The following is a 25,907-nucleotide window of genomic DNA, read 5'->3' on the forward strand; positions in this document are numbered from 1 at the left end:
GCCAATCAGCGTGATTCTCGTCTTCGTGCTGAGCCAATCCGAGACGCCGAAGTAGGGGTAGGCGAAGAGTGGGGAGGGAAAGGCCTGGGGGTGGGGAAGTGGAAGAGTGGAGAGGGGCCCGCGCGTTTTGGGAAGAGTAGGGCTGGAGTGAATGGCCTAAGGGAAGACTTTAAAGGGCGAGGAAGGACGCCGTGGGAGGAAGAAGACTGGGAATCCGATATAGGAGCTCCAGACTGAGGAGGTGGAGGAAGCTGGGATGGAGGAAGAGAGAAGAACGAGAGGGAGTGACGGAGACATCCAGAAACCCGAGGATGGGGGAGAGGGAGACAGTTACTGTTGTGAGCACCAGATAGTAATTGTGAAGGATGCAGAGATGGACACGGAGTGAAGCTTAATCTAACCGTTAGCCTTGACACGTGACTTTTTAGGGCAGAAGTAGCCCTAAAAGTAGCAAAGTTTTCCCCCGCTTCTAGTTTTTGTTGTTTTCTTTCTTTGTTTCTTTCATCCTTTCTTCCTTCCTCCTTTCCTTTTTCCCTCCTTCCTTTTTTCCCTTCCTTCCTCCCTCCCTCTCCCCTTCCCTTCATTTCTCCTTTCCTCCCTCTTTCCTTCCAATTCATCCTTGAAAATATTAAACAGAACCGAAAGGAAGAAAAATCAAGGAGGAAGTTCTGCCTGCTTTGTGCATGAAAACTCCCTGCTCTTTCTAATATCCCCTAACCTTGTGTCAAATATACAGTCTTAAAAGCTTTTAGCATTTTGGATTAAAATTCACTGAATTATCTTTGAGTGCTTTGTAAGTCTCACAGACAAGATAGATAAGCTGTTTTTCCAAAATCAAGTCTCTGATCCCTTCCTTATATAGGATTCCTTCAAGACATTATTAAAATCACATGAGAACACTGCTGAAGGAAATCCTTCCAGTCCCTGAATCCAGCAAATCAATCAAACAAGTATTTTTAAGCACCAACTAAATGCCAAGTACTGTTATGGGCCAGAACTCTGAACTTGAAATAAAGGATTCTTGCAAGGTGCTAAGTCAGTGGGATTGATAGAGACAATAATTATCTAATTTTGCATGGTTCAGTATGATTGATTTAATCCTACAAGAAGATGTTATGGGCCAGAACTTGAAACAAGGTACTAAGTGGAATTGAGGAGACAATGGTTAAATCTAGTTTAGCATTGTTTTAATCGTACAACAAATAATGATTTCCGAGTGATATAATGATTGGTTTGTACTCAGTAGGGAGCATATAAGCTAGAAGCCTCAGCCAGGGAGATTGAGAGATTCAGAGACAAGCGGACAGAAGGAGGTTGAAGGATGGAGCACAAACTTTTGGACTCAGACAGATGCATCCCATCTCACTCCACTTTGGTGGTAGGCTCTCCTCCTTTGCTTCTCCACTGAAACCAAGACTCCAGAAGGCCTCCAGAAAACTAGCTGAGCCCCAAGTGAAGGAGATAAGACTTTGAAAGAGATAATAAAGGATTTGGACTTTAACCCCTGGCTGTACTTGTGGTGATTATTGAACTAAAACGAAGGCTGTCTCCAGAGAGCCCAAGAAAACCTCAACAGAGAATGTTACATTTTAGAAAGAACATTACAAAGTACTGTGCAAGGGATTGGGGATATAAGTACAAAAAATTAACCAAACCCTGCTCATAATAAGCATACAACACACTAGGGGATATAATAATACCAATAAATGTTGATATTAAAAATATGTTACTTTCATGGGAAATTTTGCCATTTTCCAAAAATAATCTAACCTACTTATCTCCTTTTCAAATCTGGGCCTAAATATGTCCCAGATATATAAACTATTGTAATATTATCAGATATCCATCTAAATGCAGATTGAAAACTTGGCAATAGCTGTTTTTTATCCATTTCTTTCCTATGCAGATAGGACACTAAATGTCTTTAAGTGATTACAGATTTCTTCTAGAAGGCTCTGCAATATCTTGAGGTACATTATTTTCTACAAATATAAGCATCTAAAAGGCTTCATCATCAGACTTCAGAGAGCTAAGATGGCTGAGTAAGCAGGAAATTGCCTGAACTCTCCTATAGCCACCTCCAAACAGCTATAAAGTGTTATCCTCAAACGAATTTTGGAGTAGAACCAGCAAAAAGGCAGGGTGAAACTAGCCCAAGAAAATTGTAAAGTCAGCAGGAAAGATCTATTTCACTTAGATAAAATAGGAGTGCAGCCCAGGACAGAAAGCATCCCAAGCCAGCAGCATGCCCTGGCTCAGCAAACCAGTGGAAGATCCTGTACCCTAGTATGGCATGAGAAGGTAAATGTTAATACCAAAACACGCTTCACCCCAACATTCCTCAGCAAGTCCCAGGTAAATAGGCAGACACACCAGTACCCAACACTCAACCATAGGCCTTTGCATGTGGGAAGACATCTGCACTGGGATTCCCCCCCTCCCCCAACACACACACACATGCCTCAGGGCAGCATCAGATAAGTTACCAGATCCCAGTGACCGCCAGCAGCATCAGCTACCCCCCACTTTATCTCACCTCACCTCCTCAGCCCAACATCAGGCACAAGGGTCCCCCATGGGCCTAGGGCAGCACCAGTGCAGCACCAGACAAATGTCTAGGGCCTGCAGCCTCTGGCACAGAAAGCTTGGGATAAAATCTTTCTACCTCAGGAGCAGAAGTCAAATTTAGAAATAAGGAAGAAGACTAGAAAAGATGAGCAACCCTCTCCTCCCTAAATAATCTCACCATAGAAAGTTATTATGATGACACAAACTCAGAAGAAGACAACATTGTCAAAACATATATAGACAAAGCCCCCAAAGGAAAATGGGATTGGTCTTAATCCCAGAATGAACTCATGGAAGAGCTCAAAAGGTAATTAGTTTAAGAATCAAGAGAGAGAGAAGAAAAATTGGGAAGAGAAATTAAGGTAATACAAGAGAATCATGAAAAAAGTTAACAAGATTTCCACTTTGTAAAATAAAATATCTTTTTAAAAAATAGAATTGGCCAAGTGGACAAGGAAATATAAAAGCTAACTGAAGAAAATAACTTAAAAATTAGAATTGGAAGTTAGTGACTATGAGACATAAAGAATCAATTAAAATCAAAAGAATAAAAATAGAAGAAAATGTAAAATACATCCTTGGAAAAAATAACTGACCTGGATTATAGATCCAGGAGAGATAATGTCAGAATCATTGGACTACTTGAAATTCATAACCAAAAGGAGGACCTGGACATCATACTTCAAGAAATTATCAAAGAAAATTACCTTCGTATCCTAGAAACAGAGAGCAAAATAGGTGTTGAAGAAATCTACTGATCACCTGTGGAAAGAGATCCCAAAATGAATGCTCCCTGGAACATTTTAACCAAATTTCAGAAGCCAGAAAGAAACAATTTAAAAATCAGAGAGCCACAATCAAGATTATATAGGACTTAACAGCTGAAACATTAAAAGATCAAAGATTATGGGACATGATATTCTGGAAGGCAAAGGAGCTAGGATTACAACAAAGAATCATCTACCTGGTAAAATTGAGCATAATTTTTTTCTCTTCAAAGGAAAAAATGATCACTTACTGAAATAAGTTTTCAAGCTTTCATAAGAAGAAAACCAGAGCTGAACAAAAGCATTTATTTTCAATGTCAATACTCAAAGAGAAATACAAAAACAGTAAAAAGGAAAGAGAAAACATAACTGTTTATATCCTTTCCTGGAAAGATAATACTTGTAATTCTTAGGAATTGTATCACTAATCGTGCAGTTAAAAAGAATCTGCATAGATAGAAGGTTCAAGTAAAATTAGTAGGAATGAAATCAAAAAATCAAGAGGTGAGGAAGAGGATTACATAGGGAAGAAGGGAGGGAGAAGTGGAGGAGTAAATTATCTCACATGAAGAGGTATTACAGTGGAAGGGAACATGGGAAGGTGATCAGGAGACTTCACTCGAAACTTATTCTCATTGGAATTGGCTAAAAGAGGGAACATACACAGTTGAGTAGAGAAATTTATCTTATCCTATAGGGAAGTTGAAGGAGAGAAGATTAAGTAAGGGAGGGGATGACAGAAGAACTGGCAGATTGGGGGAGGTGGTGGTCAAAAGCAAGTCACTGGTGAGGAGCGAAAGGGTGGTCGGAGAGGAAACACAGGAGGAAAAAATAGGACGGAGGGAAATAAACAGTAATCATAACTGTGAATGTGAATAGGATGAACTCTCCCATAAAACAGAAACAGATGGAAGACTAGCTCAAAAATCAGAATCCTACAATATTCAGTTTGCAAGAAACACACTTGAAGCAGAAAGAAAGAGTAAAGGGGCTGGAGCAGAATCTATTATGCTTCCAGTTAAGTTAAAAAAAAAAAAAAAGCAATCATGATCTCAGACAAAGCAAACACAAAAGTAGATCTAATGAAAAGAGATAAGGAAAGAAAGTACATCTTGCTAGACAATGAAGTAATATCAATACTAAACATATAGGCATTGAGTGGTATAATATTCCTATTCTTAAAGGAGAAGTTAATTGAATTATAAGAGGAAATAGCAAAACTATAATACTAGGGGACCTCAACTGTCTCCTATCAGATTTAGATAAATCCAACTAAAAAATAAATAAGAAAAACATTAAAGAGGTAAATAGAATTTCAGAAAAGTTCAATATGACAGACTTGTAAAGAAAATTGAATGGGAATAAAAAAAGAATATATCTTTTTCTCAGTAGTATATAGCATCCACACAAAAATTTAACCATTTATTATGGGATAAAAATCTCAAAAAACAAATGGAAAAAGGCAGAAATATTAAATGCATCCTTTTTTTGATCATAAAGCAGTAAAAAATACATTCAACAAAAGGCAGTGGAAAGAGGATAAAATTAATTGGAAATTAAATCTAATCCTAAAAAATAAAGTAGGTTAAGGAACAAATAATAGAAACAATAATGCTATTAAAGAGAATAAGAACAATGAAACAAAATACCAACATTTATGGCATACAAGCAAAGCAGTACTTAGGGAAAATTGCATTTCTCTAAATTCTTACAACAATAAAATAGTGGAAGAATAGATTGGGCATGCAACCAAAAAAATTAGAAAAAGGACAAATTTAAAAATCTACAATGAAACACCAAATTGGAAATTCTGAAAACCAAAGGTGAGATAAATAAAATTGAAAGCAAGAAAATTATTGAGTTAATAAATAAAACTAGGAGCTAGTGTTATGGGGAAAAAACCCCAACAAAATAGATAAATTATTGGCTAATCTGATTAAAGAAAAAAGAAAACTATTCAGTATCAAAAATCAAAAGGGCAAATCCACCACAACAAAGAGCTTAATTAGTTGACATTTAGGTTAATGAATTAACTTTTAACCAAATTAAAGCAATTATTAGAAATTATTTTGCTCAATTATATACTAATACATCTAACAATCTGAGTGAAATCGATGCTTATTTACAAAAATATAAATTGCCTAGATTAATAGATGAGAAAATAGAATGCCTAAATAATCCCATTTTAGAAAAAGAAATTGAACATGTCATCCATGAACTCCCCAAGAAAAAATACCTACAGCCAGATGATTTCTCAAGTGAATTCTTCTAAACATTTCATTTTAAAAATATATTTATTATTTTATTTTCCCAGTTACATATAAAACACTTTTTTACATTTATATTTAAAACATTGAGTACCAATTTTTTCCCTTCCTCCCTATCTCCACTCCCTTTCAAGAAGGCAATATGAAGTTATGCAAAATATTTCCATAAAAGTCACATTATGATAAAAAACATAGAACCTTCCCCCCAAAAAAAACCCTCAAGAAAAATAAAGTAAAAAAAAGTATGCTTCAATCTGTATTCAGACATAATCAATTTTTTCTTTGGCTATGGATAGGATTTTTCATTTTAAGTTTTTCAGAGTAGCTGTGAGACTATTGCTGAGAATAGCAAAGTCATTCACATTGATCGTCCCACTCTTTGTACATTACTCTTTGTACACAGTACATTTCACTTTGCTTGAGTTCATGGAAGATTTTCCAGGTTTTTCTGAGAGCACCCTGCTCATCATTGTTTAGAGAGCAATAATATTCATCATAACCATTTACCACAATTTTTTTAGCCATTCTCCATGGGTATGGTCTCAGTTTCTAATTTTTTGCTCTGAGAAAAGAGTTATTATAAATATTTTTGTACATACAGGTCCTTTTCCTTCTTTTTTAAAAATCTCTTTTGGGATTCATGCCTAGCAGTAGTATCATTAGTTCAAAGGATATGCATGATTTTTTAGCCCTTTGGGCGTAATTCATATCTTTTGATCATTTATCAATTAGAAAATGGCCTTTTAAAAAAAACAAATTTGACTCAGTTCCCTATACATTTGAGAAATGAGGCTTTCATCAGAGTAATGTGTTTCAAAATTCATTTTTCAATTACAATTGCTGACTGTATCCCCCCATTTATTCTATTTTCTCTCTTCTTTCATCCTGACTCTTCTCAAAAGTGTTTTGCTGTTGACTACCTCCTCCCCAAATTTGCCCTCTCTTCTATTGCCCTCTCTGTTTCTTATATCCTCTTCCCTTCTTACTTTCCTGCAGTGTATGATGGGTTTCTATATCCATATTGATTGTGTATGTTATTTCCTCTTTGAACCAATTCTGATGAAATTAAGGTTCACTCATTCCCCCTTTCCTCACCTTCTTTCCCTTCACAGTAAAAGCTTTTTTGTGCCTCTTTTATCCAGATACTTTACACCATTACACCTCTCCCTCTTCCATTCTTCCAGTACATTCCTTTCTACTCCTTAACTTTTATTTTTAAAATATTGTTTCATATTCAATTCATACTTATTTTCTCTGTCTCTATACTCCTAACTACCACAATTATTAGAAAGTTCTATTAAATTGCAAGTATCATCTTCCCATGTAGGATTGTAAACAGATCAACTTTATTAAATTCCTTATGATATCCCTTTCCTGATTACTTTGTTATGCTGAGTCCTATATTTGAAAATCAAATTTTCTATTCTGCTCTGTCTTTTCATTGCAAATGCTTGAAAATCCTCTACTACATTGAATTACAACCTTTCCCTCAAGGATTATACTAAGTTTTGCTGGTTAAATGATTCTTTGTTGTTAGATACAGTTCCATTGTTCTTTGGTATATCATATTCCAAACCCTCCGGTTTTTTTAATGTAGAAGCTACTAAATTTTCTGTTATCCTGACTGTGACTCCACTATGCTTAAATTTTTTCTTTCTGGATGCTTGCAATATTTTCTCCTTGACCTGAGACTTCTGGAATTTGGTTATAATATTCCTGTGAATTTTGGGGGGGGGCATTTCCTTCATGAGGTGATGCTTTCAATTTGCATTTTACCCTCTGGTTCTAGAATATCAGGGCAATTTTTTTTGATAATTTCTTAAAAGATGGTGTCTAGGCTTTTTGGTTTTTTTGGTCATGGTTTTCAGGTAGACTAGTAAATTTAAAATTATTTCTCCTGGATCTTTTTTTTTTAGGTTGACATTCTTTTTCTAATGAGATATATCACATTGGGGGAGGAGGAATGGAGCTAAGATGGTGGAGAGTAGAAACATATCTATGTGACTTCCTGTGAGCTTCCCCCAGATCAACAATAAATTAAGCCTCTGAACTGGTTTTGGAGTGACAGAACTCACAAATTTTTGGAGTACAACAAATCTCCAGAAGAGGATACTCTGGAAGAACTTCAGAAAATGTCCATTTCAATCAGGCAAGGGGAAAGGCTGCCCAGGCCAGAATACAGTGCAGGAAGCTTGGGGGCAAGGAGCTGGGGTAGGGAGCCAGGGTGTTGCAGCTTCTGTGTACCAGAGAATCTACTGCAAGGCTCTCAGGCTATTCTGTCCTGGTTACAAGCCAATGGATCAGCAGATTAGCTGTAAGATAACTAAAGCAAATACAAAGGACAAATTGTGAGCCCCTGAACCCCAGAACGTGAGACCTGGCCATGCCTACCCAACACTGGAAGTCAGTCAGCAACACTAGCCCCAGAGCGAACTAAAGTGGTTATCACCCCTTTGTCTTAAGAGCATAACTCAATCTTTAAAAAAAAAATAAGCAAAAAAGCAAAAAGAACTCTGACTGTAAGCAGCTTTTATGGAGAAAGAGAAGAACAGATCTCATATCCTTAGGATTCTAAAGGCAAATCAGTTCCAGATGAAGCCCCAAAGAATGATATGAGTTGGTCTCCATTTCACAAGGTTATCTTGGAAGAATTCAAAAAGGATCTTAAAAGACAGAAGAAAAATGAGGAAAGGAAATGAGATCTTTATAAGAGGGAATGGGGAAGGAAAAACAGAAATTATCTGAAGAAGACTCCTACAAAATAGATTTGATGAAATGGAAAAAGCATTTAACTCTTTACAAAATAGATATGAAAAAGAAACCAATTCATTGAAAAACAGAATTTGTGAAATGGAAAAAAAAAATGCAATGAACAAAACACCTCAATTGCCCAAATGCAAAAGGAGATTTAAAAACTTACTGAAGAAAATAATTCACTAAAAATTAGGATTGAACACATGGAAGTCTCATTGAGTCATCATCAGTGAGACTTCAAGAATCAGTCAAACAAAACCAAAAAAAAAAAAAAGAAAAAAGAAAAAAAAGAAAAAGAAAAAAAAGAAAAAGAAAAAATAGAAAAAATGTAAAATACCTCATTGGAAAAACAATTTTCCTAGGAGAGACAATATAAGAATTATTGGACTTCCTGAAAACCATAATGAAAAAAAGAGCCTAGACATCATCTTTCAGAAATCCTCAAGGAAAAACTGCCTGGATGTCCTAGAACCAGAGGATAAAATAACCATTGAAAGAATTCACTGATCACCTCCAGAAAGAGATGAAAATTCCAAGGAACATTGTAGCTAAATTTCAGGATTATCAAATCAAGGGGAAAATATTGCAAGCAGCCAGAAGGAAACAATTCAAATATTGAGGAGCCACAATCAGGATTACCCAGGACTTAGCAGCTTCCACTTTAAAAGATTGAAGGGAATGGAATCTGATATTGTGAAAGGCCAAGGAACTTGGATTAAAGCCAAGAATCAACTATCCAGCAAAATTGAACATCATTTTTCAGAAAAAAAGATGGACATTAAATGAAACAGGTGGATTTCATCTATTTCTGATGAAAAGACCAGAGTTGAATAGAAAATTTAATCTTGAAATACAGAACTCAAGAGAAGTGTAAAAAGGTAAAGAGGAGAGAGAAAAATAGCTTTCTTTTAAAAGAAATATTTCACATTTGTTTTATTGTTTCTTGGTTTCTTATAAAATCATTAGCTTTCATTTGCTCAATTCTAATTTTTTAAAGAATTAAATTATTTTCCTCAATAAGTTTTTGTACCTCCTTTTCTATTTGACAAATTTTGCTTTTTAAGGTATTCTTCTTCTCATTAGCTTTTTGTACTTCCTTTTGTGTCATTCTCAATTCTCTTCCCAATTTTCCCTCTAGCTCTCTTTATTGATTTTCAAAATCCCTTTTGAGCTCTCCCATTGACCAAGCTCAATTCTTATTCTTCTTGGAGATTTGGGGTATAGGAGTGTTACTTTATCATCTTCTGAGTGTATGTTTTAATCTTTTTTCTTACCATAGTAATTTTCTATGGTTAGAATGTTTTTCTCTTGTCTGCTCATTTTTCGAGCCCATTTCTCTTTGTTAAAGTAGGGCTCTGTTTCTAGGGTGGAAGGTGCTCTGTCCTGAGCTTCAACCATTTTGTGCAGCTGTTTGCAAAGATCCTTCTAAGGATCTGACCACAAGAACTCTGTTCTACCCTGGAACTATGAGGAGAGTCCCCACTCCACTGGCTGTAAGTACTACTGTATAAAAGCAACAGTTTTTCTTCAGTGCTAGTAAAGGGACTTCCTATGAGCTGAAGCCTCTAGAAGCTGTGGCTACCATTGCCATCTAAACCCTTCTTGGTTTGCTGGTTTTCCAAGGCCCTCTCACCTTATTGACAGATCTTTTCTGCTGACATTTTAAGTTGTCTTTGGTGACTTCTGATCTGAGAGGTCTAGAAACTGCCAGTACTGCCACTGATTCAGAAATCCAATCCAGTTCTTGCTTTGCTGGCACTGGAGCCAGAACTGGGGCTTCACTGGTACAGCCTGTAGCAGGACTGCATGCTGGATTCCTACCCTAATTTCATAGATGTTTCCTGCTGACTTTTTAAATTTTCTTTGGCTGGAAAATATTCCATTCAGTATTTTTCTATGTTCTGACTCTCTAAAATGTGTTTAGAGTCATTATTTAAAGGAATTTGAAGAAATTTAGAGGAGAACTTGGTGAGTCTCTACCCTCACCAAGGCTCTATCTCTGATCAAACATTCATGAACAATTGTTTCTAATGTTACATAAACTCTTTGGGAAAATAGGAAAAGGAGTCCTGTCAAATTCCTTTTATGATATAAATATGTGGTGTCACAAACCAAGAAGAGCTAAAACAGAGAAAGAAAACTATAGATCAATTTTTCTAATGAATGTTGATGAAAAAATGTTAAATAAAATACTGGAAAGGAGATCATAGCAATATATTACAAGGATCATACACTATGTCCAGGTGGAATTTATACCAAGAATGAAGGGTTGATTCAATAGTAGGGAAACTATCAACATAATTGACCTTATCAATAAGAAAACCAACAGAAATCATATGATTATCTAAATAGGTGCTTAAAAAAAGCTTTTGACAAAATACAGCACTCATTCCTATTAAAAACACCAGAGAGCATAGAAATAAAGGTTGTTTTCCTTAAATGATAAGCAGTATCTTATCTAAACCTATCTAAATCATCTTCAAGCATTATGTGTTAGGGGGGATAAGCTAGAAGCTTTCCCAGTAATATCAGGGGTAAAGCAAGGATTCCCATTATCACCACTATTACCCAATATTATCCTAGAAATGTTAGCTATCATAATAAGAAAAGAAGGAAAAAGTTGAAGGAATTCAAATAGGCATTGAGGAAATAAAACTATCATTCTTTGCAGATATGATGGTGTACTTAGAGAATACTAGAGAATCAACTAAAAAACATTTGAAATGATTAACAACTTTAGAAAAGTTGCAGAATATAAAATAAACCCACAAGAATTACAAAACACATCCAGCATCAAGAGATAGAAAAAGAAATTCTATTTTATGCAAATTAAGAAAACTCTGAGATATCACCACACACTCTCAGATTGGCTAAGATGACAGGAAAAGACAAGGACAAATGTTGGAGGGGATGTGGGAAAATTGGGACACTGATACATTGTTGGTGGAATTGTGAACAGATCCCAAACTATGCCCAAAGTGCTCTCAAACTGTACCTACCCTTTGATCCAGCAGTGTTACTACTGGGCTTATATCCCAAAGAGATCTTAAAGGAGGAAAAGGACCAACATGTGCAAAAATGTTTGTGGCAGCCTCTTTGTAGTGACAAGAAACTGGAAACTGAGTGGATGCCCATCATTTGGAGAATGGCTGAATAAGTTATGAATACTATGCAATATTATTGTTCTATAAGAAAAGATCAGCAGGATAATTTCAGAGAGGCCCAGAGAGACTTACACAAACTGATGCCAAGTGAAATAAGCAGAACCAGAAGATCATTGTACAAGGCAACAATAAGATTATATGATAATCAATTCTGATGGATGTGACTCTTCCCAACAATAAAATGATTGATGCCAGTTCCAATGATCTTGTGATGAAGAGAATTATCTACACTCAGAGAGAGGCCTATAGGAACTGAATGTGGATCACAATGTAACATTCTCGTTCTTTTTATTGTTGTTCACTTGTGTTGTTTTCTTGCTCATTTACTTTCTTTTTTTGATCTGATTTTTCTTATGCAGCAAGAGAATTGTATAAATATGTTTATACATATTGGATTTAATATATATATTTAACATGTTTAACATATATTGAGTAGGGAAAGAGAGTGGGGAGAAGGAGGAGAAAATCTGAAATACAAGGCAATGCAAAGGTCAATGTTGTCAAAATATCTGTGCATATATTTGAAAATAAAAAGCTTTATCAAATAAAGAAATAAAATACTTGGCAGTCTACCTGCCAGGACACTTTTCATATAAATAAAGTAAGATATAAATAATTGGAAAAATGCCAATTGCTCATTAGTAGGCCAAGCCAATATAATAAAAATGATCCTTATGCTTAATTTATTAATTCAGGAACATATCAATCAAATTGCCCCCCCCCCAAAAAAATTTAATAGAGCTAGAAAAAAAATAAGAAAATTCATCTGAAAGAATCAAGAAAATCAAGGGAATTAATAAAAAATGCAAATTAAGGTGACCCAGCAATTCCAGATCTCAAACTGTACAAAATGATAATCAGCAAAACTAATTAGTATTGATAAATAGAGTAGTAGATTAGTGGGATATATTAGACACATAAGACACAATAGTAAATGATCATGGTAACCTAGTGTTTGAGAAGCCTAATATGACTTCAGCCTCTGGGATAAGAACTTACTATTTAATAAAAACTGCTGGGAAAACTAAAAAAAAAAAAAATGCAGATATGAGGTATAGATTAACATCTTGCACTGAATTCCAAGATAAGGTCAAAATAGGCACATGATTTAGACATAAATGACGAAAGCATAAGTAAATTATGAGATCAAGAAATAATAATTTACCTGTCAGATCTATGAAGAAGGGAAGAATTTGTGATCAAACAAAAGATAGAGAGCATTACAAAATATAAAATGGGTAATTTTGTTTACATTAAATTAAAATCTTTTGTACAAACAAAGCCAATGTAAGCAAGATTAGAAGGAAAGCAAAAAGCTGGGAAACAATCTTTATAGCAAGACTTTAATGCAGGCCTCATTTCTCAATTATATAAAGAACAGAATCAAACAAGCCATCCCCAATTGCTAAATGGTCAAAGCATATGAACAGGCACTTTTCAGATGAAGAAATCAAAATTACTTATAATCATATGAAGAAATGCTCTAAATTCTCTTTAATTAGAGAAATGCAAATTAAAACTCCTCTGAGGTACCACCTCACAACTATCAGATTGGCTAATATGATAGAAAAGGAAAATGATAAATATTAGAGAGGATATAGAGGAAATGGGAAAGTAATGCACTATTGGTTGAATAATTAACTGATCCAACCATTTTGGAAAGCAATTTGAAACTATGCCCAAAGGACCAGAAAATTGTGCATTTCCTTTGATCCAGCAATACTATGACAAGGTCTAGATCCCAAAGAGATCATAAAGGGAAAAGGAACTACATGTACAAAAATATTTATAGCAGTTCTCTTTGGGGCAAAAATTTGGAAACTGTGGGGACTCCTATTAATTGGGGAATGGCTGAAGAAGTTGTGGTATATGAATGAGTAGGTAGAGTTCAGAAAAACCTTCAAAGGCTTTCATGAACTGATGCAAAGTGAAGTAAGAACAACCAAGAGAACATTGTACTTAGTAACAGCAACAGTGTGTGATATATGATACAAAATGAGGTTTGCAGAACCAGAAAAACAGTTTATGGAAGAATAATCACACTGCAAAGTAAAAGAACTTTCAGGGACTTAAGAACTTGGCTCAATGCAATGACTGGCCCTAACTTCAGAAGACCAATGAGAAAGACTTATTTCCCACTTCCTGACCAAGCACAAAATGAAACATTTTTAGACCTGGCCAACATGTATTTGTTTTGCTTCACTATGCTCATTTTTTGAGGGTATAGTGATTTTCTTCTTTTCAGCTGTGGAATAAGAAAGAAGTGAATTAGCAATAAATATATAGTATTTTTCCAAAGAAGAAAGAAAAGAGGTTATTGAAGCATTCTTCTTACCCTCACTTTCCAACTTCTTGCAATCTGACTTGTCATTACAGCTCTACTGAAATTGCTCTCCAAGATAAATTAAATAAATCCCAATAGCTAAATCTGGTGGTCTTTTCTTGGTTTTCTTCATTCTTGACATCTCTTCAAGTTTTGAACTTCTCTTTTTATGTACTCTCTATACCCTCATTTTTATGACATTGTTTTCTCTTGATTTTCTTCCTATATGTTAGGGATTGATCTACCTCAGTATCAGAGTCAGACTTTTGTGGAATCTCGAAACAGCACAATCTGAAGTTTCCAAATTGCAACTCACCTAAATAGGTGGTGGCCTATAACCAGCAATGACTTGTGCCTAAGTCCTTGTACAAGGGTCATCCCATAGATGTTCCTGCTTCAGGCTATGTGGGACTCATTGTGGAGGGCTGTGCCCTTTGAGATGAGAGTCCTCTTATTTATTGACTTAGGAGCCAGTAGAGCTGATGACTCCACAGATTAAAAGAGAATGTCTAGTCCAATCCCTTTCTTTTATTTTCTGGCTGTGAACCACACAGGGTGATTTGGAGATGCCTCCCAAGAGCTGAGGGAAGAAGGAGAAGCTGGTCTTCCCTGCCTTGGTCACCACGCAGTTGTGAGCACTTGCCTGGTCTAGCCCCAGCTTGGATTTGGCTACATCTTTGTGTTCATCCTTTTCTGGTCTTTGAGAAATAAGTCCCCATCTTAAGTCCCTAGGGTGTGGTAAGGACCTTATAAGTCTCGAAATCTTCATAAGGCCAGAGTTAGCCGGCAACAAAGGAAGATTGTGTACTGAAGAGAATGGTCATTGACTTGAGAATCAACCAGAGCTGAACCATCTTGCCAGCCAACAAGTGTTAGTTTACTAGTTTGGCAGAGCCAAGCTGAAATGTAAAAATGCCTATTTGGCAATCTTGAAAACTGCTTTATGTCTTGATTGGGTTTGAGTATGAGTTTATAATAGCATTTATGTTTCTGTACCCTGTTCTAAGTTTGTTTTGGTTAAATATACATTGTGAGTTCTATGTTTACCTTCCCATTATCACATTAAATTACTTCTCATACCTGATTCATATTATACATTGATATTTTCCTTTTTACTTTCCCTTTTTTAGGGTAATGTTTCTGTTGTATTTATACTTACAAAATATATGATATACATGCTATATAATATTATAATCTATTTATAACAATGTATTATGAATCTGCCATATAATATAAATTATCATCTATAATAATATATCACAATAAGAAGAGTAATCCTCTCATTAAATACCAGGCTTGCTTAGAAATAACCTATTCTGAAGTATATTCTTAAGTTTCCTTAGGAAAGAGGGTATTAGCCCTATTCTTATTTTTTGTATTTAATTGTTTTATTTTTTCCTGTTTATACTTGTTGGCAGGGGAAAATAGAACAAAAGGGAAAAACCACAACAGAAAAAAAAAAAAAACCAGAAATAAATGAACATAGCATGTGTTGATTTACATAAAATCTCCACAGTTCTCTTTCTGGATGCATATGGCGTTTTCTATCTAAAGTTTATTGGGATTGTCTTGGATCACTAAACTGCTGAGAAAAATCAAGTCTTTCATAGTTGATCATCTCACAATTGCTGTTACTGTGTATAATGGATTACTGGTTCTGTTTGTTTCACTCAGTATCAGTTTATGTAAATCTTTCCAGGCTTTCTTCATGATTTTTTATACAATAATACACATCATATGTACTATAATCTATAATAATATATCATAATATAAAGGGTAATTTTCTCATTTGATACCAGGCTTGCCTAGGACTAACCTGGTCTGCAATATGTTCTTAAGTTTTCCTAGGAAAGAGAGTAGTGCAGAAAAGGTATCATCCAGGAAATGTATATTTAGTGGGGGAATTAAAATTATCCCACATACAATAAAAGAGACTGAGGCTGAGCCAATGGCATTTTATTTAAAGGTTCCATTGTTCCTTCTAATGAAGTAAACCTCAGATCTTATGATCTGAGATTCCTCCTCCTTCCAGAACCTCATTTTGTAGGGTGTCCAGTCATTCAAGTAAAATTATACCAAGTACAAAATAATTCCACTGATGGACATATAACATATAATCTAAAAATAAGCAATATAATATATCAACAGGGTCACCAGTTGGGTGAGGTAAGGAATATCAGTTACAAACCTAAAGCTTCTCTTTAGATTGGGCAGGAGGAAATGATACAAGCTATCATTATCAGTGTCCTAAGTGGTTATAAGATGGTCACTTGATCCTATTGGACAAGTGATTGGTCTGGAGGTACAAAAATATTTGGGGGGACTTTACATGTGATTTTATGCTGGACTTGGTCACCATGACAAGGAAGACCAAAGGTGGAAGGCCTTTAGTTAACTTCCTATGGTTGAGCAAGTGAACCTAGAATCTGTAGCTCATAGTTCTGGAGCCATATATATAGAACATTGATAGGATTCTTAAAAATTGATTAATACTAATTGGAATGGAATAGGTATCCATATAAATCATCTCTCAATTTAGAGAAGGGATGAGCCAGTTTTGTAGCAAGAGCAAGGAATAACAAATCAATGGGTGGCTTAGGCCACCCTGGCATAGATTGAAGATTAAAATACCCAAGAACAGGTCAGGTTGCCCCTATTCTTATTTTTTTATTTAATTGGTTTATTTTTTCTGGTTTCTTTATGAATCATGTTAGGAGAGAAAAACCAGAATCAAAGGGAAGAAACCACAACAGAAGAAAAAAGGAGCAGAAAAAAGTGAACATAGCATGTGTGATTTACATTCAATCTCCATAATTCTCTTTCTGGATGCAGATGGCATTTTCTATCCAAAGTTTATCGGGATTGCCTTGGATCATTAAACCACTGAGAAGTCTTTTTAGTTGATCATTGCATATTCTTGCTGTTACTGTGTACAATGTACTCCTGGTTCTGTTTGTTTTGCTCAGCTTCAGTTCATGTAAATCTTTTCAGGCCTTTCTTGTTCATCATTTTTTAATAGAATGATAATATTCCATACTTTCTTATGCCATAACTTATTCAGCCATTCCCCAATTGATGGGCATCTACTCATTTTCCAGCAGTACCTGGGTCAAAAGTACATTCAGTTTTATAGTTCTTTGTTGCCCTTATTCTTGAAGCATTTCATTTGACCTTTCCTGCCATTCAATGAACAGGTATACTGTTTCATATCTCAGTTTCTTTCCCCTAACTCCTAGGAAAACCTGGCAGAATATAACCAGTCTCACTTTTCAACTCCTTTCAGTTTGACTTCTGACACCATTATTCTACTAAAAACCACTTTTTCTGAGAACCAGTGACATCTTAACCAATGAGACCAAAGACTTTTTCTTGATTCTTGAGCTTCTTGATCTCTTCAGCTTTTGATACTTTGTCATTCTTTCTTCCTGCAAAGTCTCTTCTCCCTCCTTCCATGACACTTTCTCCTAGTTCTTCATATCTGACCAATCTTTCTCAAGCTCCTTTGCTGGAAGTGTCCAAAGATTTATGACAGTGAATGTCTTTCAAAGTTCTGTCCTTAGCCCTCTTTTCTTCTTTTAGCTTGTAAGAGTTGAATTTTTACCTCTCTGCACATAATTATCAAATCTGTATGTCCAGATCCAATCCAATTCAATCCTACAGCACTGGCTTTCTGTTGGACCTCTCCACCTGTATATATTTTCAGTAAAACTCCATGTGCAAAATAGAACTCATTACCTTCTCCCCTAAATCTGCCCCTTCTGCAAACTGGCCTATTTCTGTAAAGGGCAGCACCACTGTCCTGGTCACCCAAGTATGCGACATTAAAGTCATCTTGAACTCTTTCTCTCCCTCACTCTGCATAGCCAACTATATATATGCCAAGTCTTTTTAGTTCTATTTATATAGCATTTATCATGTTTGTACTCTTAATTCATTCACACAATTACTGTGATGATTCACACCTTCATCATCTCTAACCTAGCTTCCTAATTGGTCTTCCAGTTTCCAGTGTTTCCCCTCTGTATTCTATTCCCCACATAGCTGCCAAAATAAGCATATTACACTCTTAGTAAAGAGCTTCTGTAGTTCCCTGACTGCTGCCTCTGGGATAAAAATTAACCTCCTCACTTTAATACTTTAAGCCCTTCACAGCCTGGATTCAATCCACTTTTTTTCCCCCAGACTTGTTCAACATTATTCCCCTTCATACACTCTTCAGTACAACCAAACTGGCAATAATTGTTGTTCCTAGACAACAGTTCAAAACTTGGTTTTCTGGGCCAATTAAATCTTAAAGATAATTTCAGTGCCGTTTAAAAGAAAAATTAACCTAGTTTGCATTTGGTCAGTTAGGAGCTCAATAAACATTCATTAAACACATACTATTTGTTAGCCACTGTGGTAAGCAATGGGGATATGACGAAAAAGCAAAAATATGAACCTTGCCCTCTAGGAGTTTACATTCTAATCTGGATAACAACATGAAACTACTTACATATAAGATAAATGGAATGTGAATTGATTGGATGAAGGGGAAGAACAGCTTCCTGTAGAAGTCAGGATTTGAACTTAGTCTTGAAGTCAGAAAGTAGAGGAGGAGTTGGAGAATGTTTCAGGGATGAGAAACAGTCAATAAAAACGCATGGTTTTGAGAGATGACTGTCATGTGTGAGGAAATGCAAATATTCCACCATCAGGAAATCAGAGGGTGCCTGAAATTGAGTGAAGCATATTACTAGAAATGTAGGAAGAGGTTGAATTGTGTCGGGTGTTAAATGATAGAAAATTTCATATTTGATATTAGAAGTAATAGGGAGCTACTGGAATTTAAAAAGTGATGGGGGAAGGAGTTAAATGTGACATGTAGCAACTGAAATTTAGGAAAATCACTTTGCAAGTTGAATAAAGAATGGAGTGAAGAGAGATTTGATTTAGGGAAACCAACTAAAAAATTCTGACAATAGCCCATCCAAATCAGGCAATACCTGCACTGTGGTGGCAATTATATGAATAAAAAGAAATTCTGTGAAGGCAGAAGAGACAAGACTTATCACAATAAACATCAGGGTCAGACTTCTGTGGCCTCTTGGAAAACCACAGTCATGGTTATTGTTGTCTTTGTTCATCCTTTATTCTCAAAGAGAACCAACGAATCACAAGTGTGATGTTTTGACTTATGTGTGAGTTGGATTTGAGTAAGGCAGAGCTACACAAAGTTGTTAGCCTTGCTCTCTCTTTTGGAGTCATTGAAATTCTGTAGCAACACAAAGATGCAGGTGACTGGCAATGTAATGGGTGATCTTGGTCTTCCTTAATTAAAATCTTGGGGCAGCTAGTTGAATGTAGTGTAGTAGATAGAATACCAGCCCTGAAGTCAAAAGGACCTGAGTTCAAATGTGGTCTCAACACTTAACACTTCCTAGCTTTGTGACCCTGGACAAGTCACTTAACTCTAATTGCCTCAGCAAAAAAAAAAAAAAAAAAAAAAAGTAAATTAAAGTCTTTTCCAGATCTTAGTTTGTCTGAAGCCAAACCCTTTGAATAGCTAAGAGTAGGTAAAAATTGAGACAAAAGATGGTCCAATTTATCATCCTAAAAAATTTAAATCTGGAAGGAGAAGATTCTCAGAATTTCTGGCCAGAACAGAAAACAATTGCTATTTACTCTCATTTTAAGGTACTAATACTAAACCATGAGCAATATGAGCCGGTGGGCTGGGCCTATTATTGGTCATTCAGTGAAAACTGAATGATTTGGGTTTAAAAGTATACTCAGGTAGTTCCATTTAAAATATAAAAAAGGGCTTTTTTTAAAAACCTGTTTTTCAGAGCTATCTTTAAGAGATCAAAAGTGAAAACTGCGTAAGACAAAAGTAAACTGTCCCAGATTAAAAAAAAAAAAGAGGAAGAGAAGAAGAGGAAGAGGAAGAAAAGGAAAAGAGAAGAAAAAGGAGAAGAAGCTATGAGAAGATAACTGTGAAGCACAGATAGAAGAAATATATATGACAAGGTTTAGTTTTGGAAGTCCTTCTCTCTGCAGCAGGGGTCCTCAAACTTTTAAAATAGGGGGCCAGTTCACTGTCCCTCAGACTGTTTGAGGGCCAGACTATAGTAAAAACAAAAACTTTTGTTTTGTGGGCCTTTAAATAAAGAAACTTCATAGCCCTGGGTGAGGGGGATAGACATCCTCAGCTGCTGCATCTGGCACGCAGGCTGTAGTTTGAGGACCCCTGGACTGCAGAACTATTGTTGCTGTGGTTGTTGTTGGTGGTGATGAGAGGACCTGATGTGCTCTCTCCTCCAGAGTCATCAGAAACTAGTAACAAGACAAAGATCAAGAGACTATTGATGGATTCTGGGAAGAATCCTCCAAACAGAGGGTGAGAAATCAGGTGGCACCACATAGTCACTGAAGAATCAAAGTTGGAATAGGCGACTTAACAACGTATAGCATATTACCAACCATGTTTTGCCACAAGAAGTGAGAGGCATCTAGAGCATACTCAGAGCTGCCATTCCTGGTTCTAAGAAACTCCAGGGAAGCTTTGGAAGGACGGCTTCCAGCCATATGTGATTCTGGATGGAGTTAGTGTGAGTGAAGAGTTGAGAATGACCCTGAGGTGATGAGCCTGGGAGAATTGAGGTGCTTTTCATAGTTTAATAGTTGGAGGGAAGGAAAGTGATTCCTGCTTTGAACATGTTGAGTTTGAGATGCCAATAAACTATTCAGGGTGAAATGATATGTGATAAGGACCCTGGAGAGAGAATGGGGCTTTATAGATCTGGGATTTATTTACTAGCCAGCACAGTGGCTAAAGTACTAGAGTTGGAGCCAAGAAAACAAGTTTAAATCCTGCTGTGTGATCTTGGGCAAGGTACCTTATCTCTCCCAGCTTCAGTTTTCTTCTCTCTAAAATGGAGATAATAATAGCATTCTTATGAAGATCAAATGATGTAATACTTTTAAAGATCTTTGTAAACTATAAAGTTATAGAAAGACTAGCTATAATTATTATACTTACAGGAACTGATGAGATCACAAAGCAATATAATATGTATAGAGAAGATAAATGGGTCCAGAAAAGAGCCTTGGACAACCCACAGTTGGCTCCTGACCTGAATAAAATCCAGAAAAAAAGACTAAGGAGAAGAATAAGGAAAGAGAGCAGTGTTCACAAAAGCTAGAAAGGAGAGAGTATCCAGGAGATCAATAAAGACTAAGGTTACAAAGAAGTCAAGAAAGACAGGGATTGAGAAAGGGTCAGGAGATTTGACAATTAAAAGGCTACTGGTAACTTTAGCAGGTTCTGCTGAGTGATGTGGGCAGAAATCATTAGGGCTTCATCCATTTTATGTCATAGACCTCTTTGGCAGGTTGCCAGGGCCAACGGATTCTTTTCATAATGATGTTTTTAAATGTCTAAAATAAAATATTTAAGGATTCCAATATGACATGCAGATTGATTGAATTGAGTGTAGAATCAAAGGGCCAAGCTTCCAAAAATATTAATTTATTAAACAATGTATGTCATAATAAATCGGATCCAGGTTTCCTCAATTTGATCCTGAACCCCAAATATAAGAGAAAACAAATTTTTATGTATCAAGAGAAAATAATGAACAGGATACCATATTATATAATCTGATTTCTAGTTGAGGGAATATATTAGGGACTTTCTAAGTTTGAAGGGAGAGAACAAACAGATGCAATTCCTTGAAATCAGAAAAAGATGTGTCTTAAGTATCTGTGTCTAATCAAAGGAACAAGGATAGTAACTAATTGATCAATATGGGATCGGTTTCAGATAAGATAAATTCTTTGGATCTGATTGGGTTTCTGGTCACTATAACTTCATTCCTTAGTTAAAGGGTTTCTAAACAATAGGTAAGGGTGGTCCAGTTTCCCAGCCACATAGGATTAAGTTGAAACAATGCAATAAAGTTTTCTCACAACTCCCATAATTGTATAAAATTTTCCTCACAAAGTAGAAATTGGATCAGACCCATAATTTAATAGATAAGGAACTGAGCTAGATCCAGAATTGAAACACAAGATGATTCACTCAATTCCCACATTAAAGGAAACAAATTATTTTGAGATAGGAATTATAAAAATGTTTTTGAAATTAGCCCATAAGTTCTAGGCTAATAATGCCTGGTTTAAAATAAAGAAAGAGGAGCAGAAGTGGGGTAGGTTCTTTGGACAGAACAGCCGAGCCTGCATAGTAGGAACCCTGTTAGACATTGCTTCTACTATGCTATGCTAATCCTTCTTTCTTTCGCAGGGGCTGTGCTCAGCTATGGCATGCAGTTCTATTTCCAGCTCTGAACAAACATGAATTCCTACTCTCTCATTTTTTCTCACCATGGCCCCAAATCCTTTTTTGTTTATTCATCATTCTCTTTGGAGTCTTCAGTTGGCACCAGCCCCTTAGTGATGGTGATTCCCAGTAAAAGTGATATAGGTGGGCAATGTTCTCTCTATGTCCAGGTGCAATCCAAATAATCTACATTCCCAACATGAATACTTCATTATGTACATTCCAGTCTTATATCTCTTACTAATTTCTTGCTCCTTTATTATCTTCCGCTATCTTCCCATCTATCAAAACCTTATCCATCCTTTAAGGCATAACTCAAGACCCTTCTTTGATCTTTCCCATTCATAGTGATTTTGTATTATTGATTTGAAACTTATTATGTATTTCATTTTTCTATCAGTTAACTTTTCACTTGTGCTTGCCTCTCAAAGTAAAAATTAGTTGAAGGTAGACAGCATACCAGTCTGGTGCTGGAATTCAAAATACAATAAATAACTTCTCATTTGCCTGATTTACCTTGGGCTCATAGTGATAATTTCCAACATATTAGGCAAAAGATGTTGAAGATTCACATACCTGATGGTGTTAGTGCTACTCGAGTCTCAACTTTAGCTCTGATTCTGGAAAAAAAATAAAGTAGCACAGAACCAACTGTTTCAAAAAATTTATTTAAGCTGGTTCTGAACCATCAAGGTTCAGGCAAGCCATTTAGCTTGCCTACAGAGTGAAAGAAGGAAATGTTTCTAGTTGGAAAACCAGCTGGAATATGAGAGTCAAATTTTATAATACAGAAATACAATTTACATGTTTATTAGCAGGTAGAAAGAAACATAACTCATTAAAACATATTCCAAGAAAACAACATTGATGGGGAAATCTGTTAAGCAGCCTAAGTCAGGCTTTTTTTTTTTTTTAATCCAACAATAATTGTTTTCCTGTGCATATTCTTTGATCCAGCAATATCACTTCTACATCTCCCAAAAAGATCATAAAAAATGGAAAAATGCCTCCCGACTCTAACCCTAACCCTAACCCTGTACATGTACAAAAATATTTATAGTAGCTCTTTTTTTGTGGCAGCAGATAACTGGAAATTGGGGGGGTATCCATCAGTAACATACTGTGTTATAGGAATGTAATGAAATACTACTGTGTTATGAGAAATAGTGAACATGCAGATTTTGAAAAAGCTTGGTAAGACTTACATGAACTGATGCTGAGTGAAGTGAGAAAAATCAGGAGAACATTGTATACAGCAATAGCACCATTATGGAAAAATTAACTATGATAAACTTAGCTTTTCTCAGCAATACAATGATCCAAGACAATTCCAAAAGACTCATAATGGAAAAATGTCATCCACATCTGGAGAAAGAACTATGGAATCAGAGTGTTGATCAAAGCATACTATTTCCACTTTTTTTCCTTTCTCATGATTTTTTCCTTTTGTTCTGATTCTTTTATAACATGACTAATAAGGAAATATGTTTAATATTTGTACATGTATAACCTACATCAGATAGCTGTATTGGGGAGGGAGGAAAGGTGGGAAAGAGGGAAAATTTTAGAATTCAAAATCTTCTAAAAGTGAATATTGGAAAGTATCTTAACATATAATTGGAAAAGATAAAATACAATTATGTGGGGGGAAAGAAATAAATGTTTTCCTAGCACAGCAATTGCCATGGAAAACTATTACCAAATAAGTGGGTCAATTGTGAAATCAGCCAAGCTCTTATCATCAGTTGCTAAGCAACAATATAATTTTTTTTTCTCCCCCTTTAACTGCTGCGTTTCTTCAGACCTCAGGCCTTTGGGATTTCTTAATCACAAGAAATACATACCTCTTTCAGCCTCTCAATATATTCACATTCAAACAAACAAAAAAAAGAAGCGCCACTTAACAATCTTCAGCTGAGATTCTTCTGCTGTATCCAAAGTTTAGGTAATGTACCATTTTATATTTCCAAAAGTGTTTTTTATATTTTTGTTCTACGTCTGTGATTTCTTCAATATGAAAACTTTCCTCCACAAACACTGGTTTGTACTTTTATATCACATAGTTTTAGAGAGCTTCTGGTACACTGAGAGGTTGAATGATATTTACACAAATGTATCAGAAGATAGACTTAAACCCTGACCTTAATGATACCAAAATGAATTCTCTAAACCACTCCATTTTGACTTAAAAAACCCCTAAAATTTCTGAAAAAAATTCAAACTATTTGAAGAAAAGTATATATTTGAATCATTGTAAATATCAAGAATCAAATTATTTCTCCCCTCATTAGTCCCTTCACCAAGAAGTATGAGAGCTGGAAATAAAAAAAAAGTAAAATTTTAGACTAAAATCTAATCAAAATAATGAGATTAAAGTTAAGAATTTAAAAGAGTTAAGGTTAGAACAAAACAGTGGATTTTGTGTAATTTATTACAGCCACTTAATTTTTTCAGCTAAGGAATGGAATCACAGAATTTGAAGTGAATAATCTACCTAAATTCACTTAAAATTAAAAGACAGAGCCAGGATTTCAAACCCAAGTCCTTCAATTCCAAATCCAAGTATTTTTCTATAACATAATGATGCTTTGCATTTCTTGGAGATTTTAAAAAATTCCATATTCTTCCTATTTCTAGTTAGCATTACTAATTGATAGTTAAAAATAATTGGTTTCCTACATGTGTATATTTCATAATACATATCTATATCAAACTTTCTATATCTATATCTATATAGATGTACACATGTATATGTATATCTATGCTGAATTTGTTATGTGTGAACTGTTCTACTCTCCTAATAGAACGTAACATCCTGTCTCATGTTTGTATTTATATCCCTAGTATCTGGCACAGCACTTGGCCTATAGTGATTGATTCCAGACCAATTTAAAAACAAATTTTGGGCACACAATCCCTGACAATGAATTCTATTGGTTTTCCAAATTAGCTGAATGAACACATTGTATATGGCCACCTCAGAGAGGAAGAAAGTGTTGTGTGTCTTTTTATATATTATCTACATGCAGATGACTCAGATTATATTGCAAATATTCATCCACAGTTTCTCTACTGAGCTTCAGTCTGGTAACCCTCTGTTATCTATCGGATATTCCAAAGTAAAGGCATCTCAAATTCATTATATCCAAAACGAAACTCATATATCCTACTAATAATTTATAACCTAGACATGTCTGCATCTTTATAATGCAAGAATGATTTAATTAAACATAATTCCAAATTTAAGAAATAGAACTGGATTTGAAATTTAGGGAAAGCTTACTAACTTTAAGTTAATATTTCTGGAACACATTGAAAGCCCTGCTATTTTCCCAAATATTATTCCCAGCAGCATCTAGTTAATGCTTTATATTCAATTAGAATTTCCTTCCTTCTTTCTTTTCTTTCTTTCTTTTCTTTCTTTCTTTTCTTTCTTTCTTTCTTTCTTTCTTTCTTTCTTTCTTTCTTTCTTTCTTTCTTTCTTTCTTTCTTTCTTTCTTTCTTTCTTTCTTTCTTTCTTTCTCTCTCTCTCTCTCTCTCTCTCTCTCTCTCTCTCTCTCTCTCTCTCTCTCTCTCTCTTCCTTCCTTCCTTCCTTCCTTCCCTCCCTTTTTCCTTCTCTCCTTCTTTCCCTCCCTCCCTCCTTTTTTTCTCTTAAAGCATAGTAAGATTTATCAAAAGGTAAAGGTCTCTAGAGGATTTGATACTTTATATGCTTTTGATCTTTTATACTTTAGAATTAGTTT

The 25,907-nt window shown here is 35.4% G+C and overlaps 1 long non-coding RNA gene across 4 annotated transcripts in view; it reads left to right on the forward strand.

Moving 5' to 3' along the window:
- LOC127562566 (uncharacterized) overlaps positions 1–25,907 on the forward strand; it is an 83,132-nt gene that overhangs the window by 51,504 nt on the left and 5,721 nt on the right. The window contains exons 1-2 of one of the 4 annotated variants that reach the window (XR_007953705.1): positions 20,114–20,222; positions 23,966–24,108. This is a non-coding gene — a long non-coding RNA (uncharacterized LOC127562566). The other 3 variants (XR_007953707.1, XR_007953706.1, XR_007953708.1) reach the window with 3 other exon arrangements.

Source organism: Antechinus flavipes, chromosome 4 (assembly GCF_016432865.1).
Source record: "Antechinus flavipes isolate AdamAnt ecotype Samford, QLD, Australia chromosome 4, AdamAnt_v2, whole genome shotgun sequence".
Taxonomy (NCBI): Eukaryota; Metazoa; Chordata; class Mammalia; order Dasyuromorphia; family Dasyuridae; genus Antechinus; species Antechinus flavipes.